The following is a 12,219-nucleotide window of genomic DNA, read 5'->3' as shown; positions in this document are numbered from 1 at the left end:
CCCCTGGGCCCCCCGCAGGTCTCCAGAAAGTTTGGCGTCTCTAGGTGACTCCCTTCATATAGCTGCCATAGACTCCCATTCATTTGAAAAAATTGCTCACTTAGAATAACTCAAAAACTATGATGCTCATATGGACCAAAGTTGGTGTGTATACTCCCCTGGGGGGCTGCCAGGTCTCCAGGAAGTTTGGCGTCTCTAGGTGACTCCCTTCATATAGCTGCCATAGACTCCCATTCATTTGAAAAATTGCTCACTTAGAATAACTCAAAAACTATGATGCTCATATGGACCAAAGTTGGTGTGTATACTCCCCTGGGGGGCTGCCAGGTCCCCAGGAAGTTTTGCGTCTCTAGGTGACTCCCTTCATATAGCTGCCATAGAGTCCCATTGATTTTGGGGCCAAGTCCAAGTCTGGGTAGGAAGGTGGTATGGAGTTGGGAGTTGGTTCTTGGTGCTCAGGGGGTCCCCCTGAGTAAAAGGAGGGGTGACATGCCGGGGTCCTTGAACCTTTGTGAAATGTTGAAAAATGGGTGCAAGTGTGGGCGTGGCCAAGTGTGAGAGGTGTATGGCAGAGTGTTGTGGGGTGTGATTGTGGGTGTTTAAGAGTGTGTTGTGTATCAAAGTGTGAGTGGGTGGTTCCAAGTGTGTGAGTGGGTGGGTGAGTGGGTGTGTCCTGAAGTGAGTGGGTGTGTCCTAAGGGGTGATTGGGTGGGTGAATATGAGCAAGTGTTAGTGGTAGTTTGCCAGCAGTCCTGTGACCTTAGGTTTAGTAAAAAGGGTCATGTGAGGTGATAGATGAGTGTTTTGGGTTTAAAAGAGGTGAAGTAGGTGTTTTGAGGTGAGTTGACCTTTGGTGACCTTTGTCCGTAACTCTTGAAGTGAGCGTGTTAGAGAGTTGGGAGTAGCAGGGTTGGATCGGGCTCGAAGAGCTCTATAAGATATGTGAAAATGAAGTTTGTAGTGTTTGTCTTTGATATTGATCTCCACTATGAAGAAGGGTGTTGGGTGCGAAGGACCTGAGAGGCTGTTGTTGGAGTGTGCGAGGGTTGTGAACTTTGGCACGGTAGGTGGTAGGATGACAAGTGAGGCATGTATGGAAAGGCCTTGTCTCCCTGAGTGTGTCTGCAGTGGAATGGTGTGTGCAAGTGGTTCCACTTTGCTGCTAGAAGGGGTGAAAGTTGTGTAAATTTGAGTGTCTTTTAATTTTTCATTTGCTTATAGTAAGGGGTAGAGGTATGAAAGTAGTATATTGGGGTACCGTAGGTGAGTCCGAATGACATATATTTTGTTGGTTTCCGTAGGCCTTTTAGAACCTGTAGATTGGGCATAACTTGGGATAGAAAGGTGGGATTGAGGCAAGGACATGGTGGTTGTATTTGGCATGGGATGCCGAGTTGTTTGAGTACAAACATGACTCCATTTGGAGACATAAGTACTTTATTATGGGACCCCTTTGTGTTGTTGTATCTGTGGGTAGGAAGGTGCTATGGAGCTGGGAGGTGGTCCCTCGTGCTCAGGGGGTCCCCCTGAGTAAAAGGAGAGGTGACATGGGTGGGTAGAAAGCGCTTCCTGAAATGGTCCATAATGAGTGAAAGTGTGAGTGGGTGAGTGGGTGTGTCAAAGTGTGAGTGGGTGTGTCCTAAAGTGAGTGGGTGTGTCCTAAAGTGAGTGGGTGTGGCTAAGTGGGAGTGTCTAAGTGGGAGTGGGTGTGTCCTAAGTGAGTGGGTGTGGCCAAGTCCTGTGACCTTAGGGTTAGTAAAAAGCATCATGTGAGGTGATAGATAGTGGGTTAGGGTTAGGGTTAGGGTTAGGGTTAGGGTTAGGGTTAGGGTTAGGGTTAGGGTTAGGGTTAGGGTTAGGGTTAGGGGTTAGGGTTAGGGGGTTAGGGGGTTAGGGTTAGGGTTAGGGTTAGGGTTAGGTTATAGGATAAAAACCAAAAAATGGTTTTGCTCACTAAGAATAACTGAAAAACTAAAGGTGGTAGAGAGCTGAAACTTGGGCTGTAGCACCCTCTAGGGGGCCCCCAGGGACCCTTTGAATTTGGTGGATGTAGCACCTTCCTTTGACATAGCTGCCATAGACTCCCATTCATTTGAAAAATTGCTCACTAAGAATAACTCAAAAACTATGATGCTCATATGGACCAAACTTGGTGTGTATACTCCCCTGGGCCCCCCGCAGGTCTCCAGAAAGTTTGGCGTCTCTAGGTGACTCCCTTCATATAGCTGCCATAGACTCCCATTCATTTGAAAAAGGGCTCACTTAGAATAACTCAAAAACTATGATGCTCATATGGACCAAACTTGGTGTGTATACTCCCCTGGGGGGCTGCCAGGTCTCCAGGAAGTTTGGCGTCTCTAGGTGACTCCCTTCATATAGCTGCCATAGACTCCCATTCATTTGAAAAATTGCTCACTTAGAATAACTCAAAAACTATGATGCTCATATGGACCAAAGTTGGTGTGTATACTCCCCTGGGGGGCTGCCAGGTCCCCAGGAAGTTTGGCGTCTCTAGGTGACTCCCTTCATATAGCTGCCATAGACTCCCATTGATTTTGGGGCCAAGTCCAAGTCTGGGTAGGAAGGTGGTATGGAGTTGGGAGTTGGTTCTTGGTGCTCAGGGGGTCCCCCTGAGTAAAAGGAGGGGTGACATGCCGGGGTCCTTGAACCTTTGTGAAATGTTGAAAAATGGGTGCAAGTGTGGGCGTGGGTTAGGGGTTAGGGGTTAGGGGTTAGGGTTAGGGTTAGGTTATAGGATAAAAACCAAAAAATAGGGTTAGGGTTAGGGTTAGGGTTAGGGATAGGGTTAGGGTTAGGGTTAGGGTTAGGGTTAGGGTTAGGGGTTAGGGTTAGGGTTAGGTAAGGGGATGAAAGCCAAAAAAAAAGTTTGCACGTTCTCAATAACTCGAAAAGTAAAAGTCCTAGGGAGCTGAAAGTTGGGCTGTAGCACCCTCTAGGGGGGCCCCAGGTACCCTGTGAATTTGGTGGATGTAGCCCCTTCCTTTGACATAGCTGCCATAGACACCCACTGATTGAAAAAAGTTGCACGTTCTCAATTACTCGAAAAGTATAAGTGGTAGATGGACCAAAGTTGGTGTGTATACTCCCCTGGGGGGCTGCCAGGTCCCCAGGAAGTTTGGCGTCTCTAGGTGACTCCCTTCATATAGCTGCCATAGAGTCCCATTGATTTTGGGGCCAAGTCCAAGTCTGGGTAGGAAGGTGGTATGGAGTTGGGAGTTGGTTCTTGGTGCTCAGGGGGTCCCCCTGAGTAAAAGGAGGGGTGACATGCCGGGGTCCTTGAACCTTTGTGAAATGTTGAAAAATGGGTGCAAGTGTGGGCGTGGCCAAGTGTGAGAGGTGTGTTGTGGGGTGTTGTGGGGTGTGATTGTGGGTGTTTAAGAGTGTGTTGTGTAGCAAAGTGTGAGTGGGTGGTTCCAAGTGTGTGAGTGGGTGGGTGAGTGGGTGTGTCCTGAAGTGAGTGGGAGTGTCCTAAGGGGTGATTGGGTGGGTGAATATGAGCAAGTGTTAGTGGTAGTTTGCCAGCAGTCCTGTGACCTTAGGTTTAGTAAAAAGGGTCATGTGAGGTGATAGATGAGTGTTTTGGGTTTAAAAGAGGTGAAGTAGGTGTTTTGAGGTGACTTGACCTTTGGTGACCTTTGTCCGTAACTCTTGAAGTGAGCGTGTTAGAGAGTTGGGAGTAGCAGGGTTGGATCGGGCTCGAAGAGCTCTATAAGATATGTGAAAATGAAGTTTGTAGTGTTTGTCTTTGATATTGATCTCCACTATGAAGAAGGGTGTTGGGTGCGAAGGACCTGAGAGGCTGTTGTGGGAGTGTGCGAGGGTTGTGAACTTTGTCACGGTAGGTGGTAGGATGACAAGTGAGGCATGTATGGAAAGGCCTTGTCTCCCTGAGTGTGGCTGCAGTGGAATGGTGTGTGCAAGTGGTTCCACTTTGCTGCTAGAAGGGGTGAAAGTTGTGTAAATTGGAGTGTCTTTTAATTTTTCATTTGCTTATAGTAAGGGGTAGAGGTATGAAAGTAGTATATTGGGGTACTGTAGGTGAGTCCGAATGACATATATTTCGTTGGTTTCCGTAGGCCTTTTAGAACCTGTAGATTGGGCATAACTTGGGATAGAAAGGTGGGATTGAGGCAAGGACATGGTGGTTAGGGTTAGGGTTAGGGTTAGGGTTAGGGTTAGGGTTAGGGTTAGGGTTAGGGTTAGGGGGTTAGGGTTAGGGTTAGGGGTTAGGTTAAGGCAAGAACACCACCTGAGGATCGGTCAGTCGGCAAATAACTGGTGAACGGAAAGTGGTAGAGGGATGGAACCAGTGTCTAGGGGGGGGTTTTGGGGGGTTCCGGACGTCCCAGTGAAGACCCCATGTCGATAGCACTTACGGTTCCCGAGATAGTCCAAAATTGGGCAAAAAGGATCGGTCGCTGAGGACATAAGTCTCCGTAGGATGGTCCGACAGGGCTGGGAGTTTGCCCAGATGCTCAGTTCCTCGTGGCGAGTAGATAGACACCCTACATGGCCTATTTCTGAGAGGTGTAGGGTTAGGGTTAGGGTTAGGGTTAGGGTTAGGGTTAGGGGGTTAGGGTTAGGGTTAGGGTTAGGGTTAGAGGGTTAGGGGTTAGGGTTAGGGTTAGGGTTAGGGTTAGGGTTAGGTTATAGGATAAAAACCAAAAAATGGTTTTGCTCACTAAGAATAACTGAAAAACTAAAGGTGGTAGAGAGCTGAAACTTGGGCTGTAGCACCCTCTAGGGGGCCCCCAGGGACCCTTTGAATTTGGTGGATGTAGCACCTTCCTTTGACATAGCTGCCATAGACTCCCATTCATTTGAAAAATTGCTCACTAAGAATAACTCAAAAACTATGATGCTCATATGGACCAAACTTGGTGTGTATACTCCCCTGGGCCCCCCGCAGGTCTCCAGAAAGTTTGGCGTCTCTAGGTGACTCCCTTCATATAGCTGCCATAGACTCCCATTCATTTGAAAAAGGGCTCACTTAGAATAACTCAAAAACTATGATGCTCATATGGACCAAACTTGGTGTGTATACTCCCCTGGGGGGCTGCCAGGTCTCCAGGAAGTTTGGCGTCTCTAGGTGACTCCCTTCATATAGCTGCCATAGACTCCCATTCATTTGAAAAATTGCTCACTTAGAATAACTCAAAAACTATGATGCTCATATGGACCAAAGTTGGTGTGTATACTCCCCTGGGGGGCTGCCAGGTCCCCAGGAAGTTTGGCGTCTCTAGGTGACTCCCTTCATATAGCTGCCATAGACTCCCATTGATTTTGGGGCCAAGTCCAAGTCTGGGTAGGAAGGTGGTATGGAGTTGGGAGTTGGTTCTTGGTGCTCAGGGGGTCCCCCTGAGTAAAAGGAGGGGTGACATGCCGGGGTCCTTGAACCTTTGTGAAATGTTGAAAAATGGGTGCAAGTGTGGGCGTGGGTTAGGGGTTAGGGGTTAGGGGTTAGGGTTAGGGTTAGGTTATAGGATAAAAACCAAAAAATAGGGTTAGGGTTAGGGTTAGGGTTAGGGTTAGGGTTAGGGTTAGAGAGGGTTAGGGTTAGGGTTAGGGTTAGGGGTTAGGGTTAGGGTTAGGTAAGGGGATGAAAGCCAAAAAAAAGTTTGCACGTTCTCAATAACTCGAAAAGTAAAAGTCCTAGGGAGCTGAAAGTTGGGCTGTAGCACCCTCTAGGGGGGCCCCAGGTACCCTGTGAATTTGGTGGATGTAGCCCCTTCCTTTGACATAGCTGCCATAGACACCCACTGATTGAAAAAAGTTGCACGTTCTCAATTACTCGAAAAGTATAAGTGGTAGATGGACCAAAGTTGGTGTGTATACTCCCCTGGGGGGCTGCCAGGTCCCCAGGAAGTTTGGCGTCTCTAGGTGACTCCCTTCATATAGCTGCCATAGAGTCCCATTGATTTTGGGGCCAAGTCCAAGTCTGGGTAGGAAGGTGGTATGGAGTTGGGAGTTGGTTCTTGGTGCTCAGGGGGTCCCCCTGAGTAAAAGGAGGGGTGACATGCCGGGGTCCTTGAACCTTTGTGAAATGTTGAAAAATGGGTGCAAGTGTGGGCGTGGCCAAGTGTGAGAGGTGTGTTGTGGGGTGTTGTGGGGTGTGATTGTGGGTGTTTAAGAGTGTGTTGTGTAGCAAAGTGTGAGTGGGTGGTTCCAAGTGTGTGAGTGGGTGGGTGAGTGGGTGTGTCCTGAAGTGAGTGGGAGTGTCCTAAGGGGTGATTGGGTGGGTGAATATGAGCAAGTGTTAGTGGTAGTTTGCCAGCAGTCCTGTGACCTTAGGTTTAGTAAAAAGGGTCATGTGAGGTGATAGATGAGTGTTTTGGGTTTAAAAGAGGTGAAGTAGGTGTTTTGAGGTGACTTGACCTTTGGTGACCTTTGTCCGTAACTCTTGAAGTGAGCGTGTTAGAGAGTTGGGAGTAGCAGGGTTGGATCGGGCTCGAAGAGCTCTATAAGATATGTGAAAATGAAGTTTGTAGTGTTTGTCTTTGATATTGATCTCCACTATGAAGAAGGGTGTTGGGTGCGAAGGACCTGAGAGGCTGTTGTGGGAGTGTGCGAGGGTTGTGAACTTTGTCACGGTAGGTGGTAGGATGACAAGTGAGGCATGTATGGAAAGGCCTTGTCTCCCTGAGTGTGGCTGCAGTGGAATGGTGTGTGCAAGTGGTTCCACTTTGCTGCTAGAAGGGGTGAAAGTTGTGTAAATTGGAGTGTCTTTTAATTTTTCATTTGCTTATAGTAAGGGGTAGAGGTATGAAAGTAGTATATTGGGGTACTGTAGGTGAGTCCGAATGACATATATTTCGTTGGTTTCCGTAGGCCTTTTAGAACCTGTAGATTGGGCATAACTTGGGATAGAAAGGTGGGATTGAGGCAAGGACATGGTGGTTAGGGTTAGGGTTAGGGTTAGGGTTAGGGTTAGGGTTAGGGTTAGGGTTAGGGTTAGGGGGTTAGGGTTAGGGTTAGGGGTTAGGTTAAGGCAAGAACACCACCTGAGGATCGGTCAGTCGGCAAATAACTGGTGAACGGAAAGTGGTAGAGGGATGGAACCAGTGTCTAGGGGGGGGTTTTGGGGGGTTCCGGACGTCCCAGTGAAGACCCCATGTCGATAGCACTTACGGTTCCCGAGATAGTCCAAAATTGGGCAAAAAGGATCGGTCGCTGAGGACATAAGTCTCCGTAGGATGGTCCGACAGGGCTGGGAGTTTGCCCAGATGCTCAGTTCCTCGTGGCGAGTAGATAGACACCCTACATGGCCTATTTCTGAGAGGTGTAGGGTTAGGGTTAGGGTTAGGGTTAGGGTTAGGGTTAGGGGGTTAGGGTTAGGGTTAGGGTTAGGGTTAGAGGGTTAGGGGTTAGGGTTAGGGTTAGGGTTAGGGTTAGGGTTAGGTTATAGGATAAAAACCAAAAAATGGTTTTGCTCACTAAGAATAACTGAAAAACTAAAGGTGGTAGAGAGCTGAAACTTGGGCTGTAGCACCCTCTAGGGGGCCCCCAGGGACCCTTTGAATTTGGTGGATGTAGCACCTTCCTTTGACATAGCTGCCATAGACTCCCATTCATTTGAAAAATTGCTCACTAAGAATAACTCAAAAACTATGATGCTCATATGGACCAAACTTGGTGTGTATACTCCCCTGGGCCCCCCGCAGGTCTCCAGAAAGTTTGGCGTCTCTAGGTGACTCCCTTCATATAGCTGCCATAGACTCCCATTCATTTGAAAAAGGGCTCACTTAGAATAACTCAAAAACTATGATGCTCATATGGACCAAACTTGGTGTGTATACTCCCCTGGGGGGCTGCCAGGTCTCCAGGAAGTTTGGCGTCTCTAGGTGACTCCCTTCATATAGCTGCCATAGACTCCCATTCATTTGAAAAATTGCTCACTTAGAATAACTCAAAAACTATGATGCTCATATGGACCAAAGTTGGTGTGTATACTCCCCTGGGGGGCTGCCAGGTCCCCAGGAAGTTTGGCGTCTCTAGGTGACTCCCTTCATATAGCTGCCATAGACTCCCATTGATTTTGGGGCCAAGTCCAAGTCTGGGTAGGAAGGTGGTATGGAGTTGGGAGTTGGTTCTTGGTGCTCAGGGGGTCCCCCTGAGTAAAAGGAGGGGTGACATGCCGGGGTCCTTGAACCTTTGTGAAATGTTGAAAAATGGGTGCAAGTGTGGGCGTGGGTTAGGGGTTAGGGGTTAGGGGTTAGGGTTAGGGTTAGGTTATAGGATAAAAACCAAAAAATAGGGTTAGGGTTAGGGTTAGGGTTAGGGTTAGGGTTAGGGATAGGGTTAGGGTTAGGGTTAGGGTTAGGGGTTAGGGTTAGGGTTAGGTAAGGGGATGAAAGCCAAAAAAAAAGTTTGCACGTTCTCAATAACTCGAAAAGTAAAAGTCCTAGGGAGCTGAAAGTTGGGCTGTAGCACCCTCTAGGGGGGCCCCAGGTACCCTGTGAATTTGGTGGATGTAGCCCCTTCCTTTGACATAGCTGCCATAGACACCCACTGATTGAAAAAAGTTGCACGTTCTCAATTACTCGAAAAGTATAAGTGGTAGATGGACCAAAGTTGGTGTGTATACTCCCCTGGGGGGCTGCCAGGTCCCCAGGAAGTTTGGCGTCTCTAGGTGACTCCCTTCATATAGCTGCCATAGAGTCCCATTGATTTTGGGGCCAAGTCCAAGTCTGGGTAGGAAGGTGGTATGGAGTTGGGAGTTGGGTTAGGGTTAGGGTTAGGGTTAGGGTTAGGGTTAGGGTTAGGGTTAGGGTTAGGGTTAGGGTTAGGGTTAGGGTTAGGGTTAGGGTTAGGGTTAGGGTTAGGGTTAGGGTTAGGTTATAGGATAAAAAAAAAAAAATGGTTTTGCTCACTAAGAATAACTGAAAAACTAAAGGTGGTAGAGAGCTGAAACTTGGGCTGTAGCACCCTCTAGGGGGCCCCCAGGGACCCTGTGAATTTGGTGGATGTAGCACCTTCCTTTGACATAGCTGCCATAGACTCCCATTCATTTGAAAAATTGCTCACTAAGAATAACTCAAAAACTATGATGCTCATATGGACCAAACTTGGTGTGTATACTCCCCTGGGCCCCCCGCAGGTCTCCAGAAAGTTTGGCGTCTCTAGGTGACTCCCTTCATATAGCTGCCATAGACTCCCATTCATTTGAAAAATTGCTCACTTAGAATAACTCAAAAACTATGATGCTCATATGGACCAAAGTTGGTGTGTATACTCCCCTGGGGGGCTGCCAGGTCTCCAGGAAGTTTGGCGTCTCTAGGTGACTCCCTTCATATAGCTGCCATAGACTCCCATTCATTTGAAAAATTGCTCACTTAGAATAACTCAAAAACTATGATGCTCATATGGACCAAAGTTGGTGTGTATACTCCCCTGGGGGGCTGCCAGGTCCCCAGGAAGTTTGCGTCTCTAGGTGACTCCCTTCATATAGCTGCCATAGAGTCCCATTGATTTTGGGGCCAAGTCCAAGTCTGGGTAGGAAGGTGGTATGGAGTTGGGAGTTGGTTCTTGGTGCTCAGGGGGTCCCCCTGAGTAAAAGGAGGGGTGACATGCCGGGGTCCTTGAACCTTTGTGAAATGTTGAAAAATGGGTGCAAGTGTGGGCGTGGCCAAGTGTGAGAGGTGTATGGCAGAGTGTTGTGGGGTGTGATTGTGGGTGTTTAAGAGTGTGTTGTGTATCAAAGTGTGAGTGGGTGGTTCCAAGTGTGTGAGTGGGTGGGTGAGTGGGTGTGTCCTGAAGTGAGTGGGTGTGTCCTAAGGGGTGATTGGGTGGGTGAATATGAGCAAGTGTTAGTGGTAGTTTGCCAGCAGTCCTGTGACCTTAGGTTTAGTAAAAAGGGTCATGTGAGGTGATAGATGAGTGTTTTGGGTTTAAAAGAGGTGAAGTAGGTGTTTTGAGGTGACTTGACCTTTGGTGACCTTTGTCCGTAACTCTTGAAGTGAGCGTGTTAGAGAGTTGGGAGTAGCAGGGTTGGATCGGGCTCGAAGAGCTCTATAAGATATGTGAAAATGAAGTTTGTAGTGTTTGTCTTTGATATTGATCTCCACTATGAAGAAGGGTGTTGGGTGCGAAGGACCTGAGAGGCTGTTGTTGGAGTGTGCGAGGGTTGTGAACTTTGGCACGGTAGGTGGTAGGATGACAAGTGAGGCATGTATGGAAAGGCCTTGTCTCCCTGAGTGTGTCTGCAGTGGAATGGTGTGTGCAAGTGGTTCCACTTTGCTGCTAGAAGGGGTGAAAGTTGTGTAAATTTGAGTGTCTTTTAATTTTTCATTTGCTTATAGTAAGGGGTAGAGGTATGAAAGTAGTATATTGGGGTACCGTAGGTGAGTCCGAATGACATATATTTTGTTGGTTTCCGTAGGCCTTTTAGAACCTGTAGATTGGGCATAACTTGGGATAGAAAGGTGGGATTGAGGCAAGGACATGGTGGTTGTATTTGGCATGGGATGCCGAGTTGTTTGAGTACAAACATGACTCCATTTGGAGACATAAGTACTTTATTATGGGACCCCTTTGTGTTGTTGTATCTGTGGGTAGGAAGGTGCTATGGAGCTGGGAGGTGGTCCCTCGTGCTCAGGGGGTCCCCCTGAGTAAAAGGAGAGGTGACATGGGTGGGTAGAAAGCGCTTCCTGAAATGGTCCATAATGAGTGAAAGTGTGAGTGGGTGAGTGGGTGTGTCAAAGTGTGAGTGGGTGTGTCCTAAAGTGAGTGGGTGTGTCCTAAAGTGAGTGGGTGTGGCTAAGTGGGAGTGTCTAAGTGGGAGTGGGTGTGTCCTAAGTGAGTGGGTGTGGCCAAGTCCTGTGACCTTAGGGTTAGTAAAAAGCATCATGTGAGGTGATAGATAGTGGGTTAGGGTTAGGGTTAGGGTTAGGGTTAGGGTTAGGGTTAGGGTTAGGGTTAGGGTTAGGGTTAGGGTTAGGGTTAGGGGTTAGGGTTAGGGGGTTAGGGGGTTAGGGTTAGGGTTAGGGTTAGGGTTAGGTTATAGGATAAAAACCAAAAAATGGTTTTGCTCACTAAGAATAACTGAAAAACTAAAGGTGGTAGAGAGCTGAAACTTGGGCTGTAGCACCCTCTAGGGGGCCCCCAGGGACCCTTTGAATTTGGTGGATGTAGCACCTTCCTTTGACATAGCTGCCATAGACTCCCATTCATTTGAAAAATTGCTCACTAAGAATAACTCAAAAACTATGATGCTCATATGGACCAAACTTGGTGTGTATACTCCCCTGGGCCCCCCGCAGGTCTCCAGAAAGTTTGGCGTCTCTAGGTGACTCCCTTCATATAGCTGCCATAGACTCCCATTCATTTGAAAAAGGGCTCACTTAGAATAACTCAAAAACTATGATGCTCATATGGACCAAACTTGGTGTGTATACTCCCCTGGGGGGCTGCCAGGTCTCCAGGAAGTTTGGCGTCTCTAGGTGACTCCCTTCATATAGCTGCCATAGACTCCCATTCATTTGAAAAATTGCTCACTTAGAATAACTCAAAAACTATGATGCTCATATGGACCAAAGTTGGTGTGTATACTCCCCTGGGGGGCTGCCAGGTCCCCAGGAAGTTTGGCGTCTCTAGGTGACTCCCTTCATATAGCTGCCATAGACTCCCATTGATTTTGGGGCCAAGTCCAAGTCTGGGTAGGAAGGTGGTATGGAGTTGGGAGTTGGTTCTTGGTGCTCAGGGGGTCCCCCTGAGTAAAAGGAGGGGTGACATGCCGGGGTCCTTGAACCTTTGTGAAATGTTGAAAAATGGGTGCAAGTGTGGGCGTGGGTTAGGGGTTAGGGGTTAGGGGTTAGGGTTAGGGTTAGGTTATAGGATAAAAACCAAAAAATAGGGTTAGGGTTAGGGTTAGGGTTAGGGTTAGGGTTAGGGTTAGAGAGGGTTAGGGTTAGGGTTAGGGTTAGGGGTTAGGGTTAGGGTTAGGTAAGGGGATGAAAGCCAAAAAAAAAGTTTGCACGTTCTCAATAACTCGAAAAGTAAAAGTCCTAGGGAGCTGAAAGTTGGGCTGTAGCACCCTCTAGGGGGGCCCCAGGTACCCTGTGAATTTGGTGGATGTAGCCCCTTCCTTTGACATAGCTGCCATAGACACCCACTGATTGAAAAAAGTTGCACGTTCTCAATTACTCGAAAAGTATAAGTGGTAGATGGACCAAAGTTGGTGTGTATACTCCCCTGGGGGGC

Source organism: Girardinichthys multiradiatus, chromosome 12, assembly GCF_021462225.1.
Source record: "Girardinichthys multiradiatus isolate DD_20200921_A chromosome 12, DD_fGirMul_XY1, whole genome shotgun sequence".
Lineage (NCBI taxonomy): Eukaryota > Metazoa > Chordata > Actinopteri > Cyprinodontiformes > Goodeidae > Girardinichthys > Girardinichthys multiradiatus.
Note: the sequence above shows the minus strand (reverse complement) of the source record.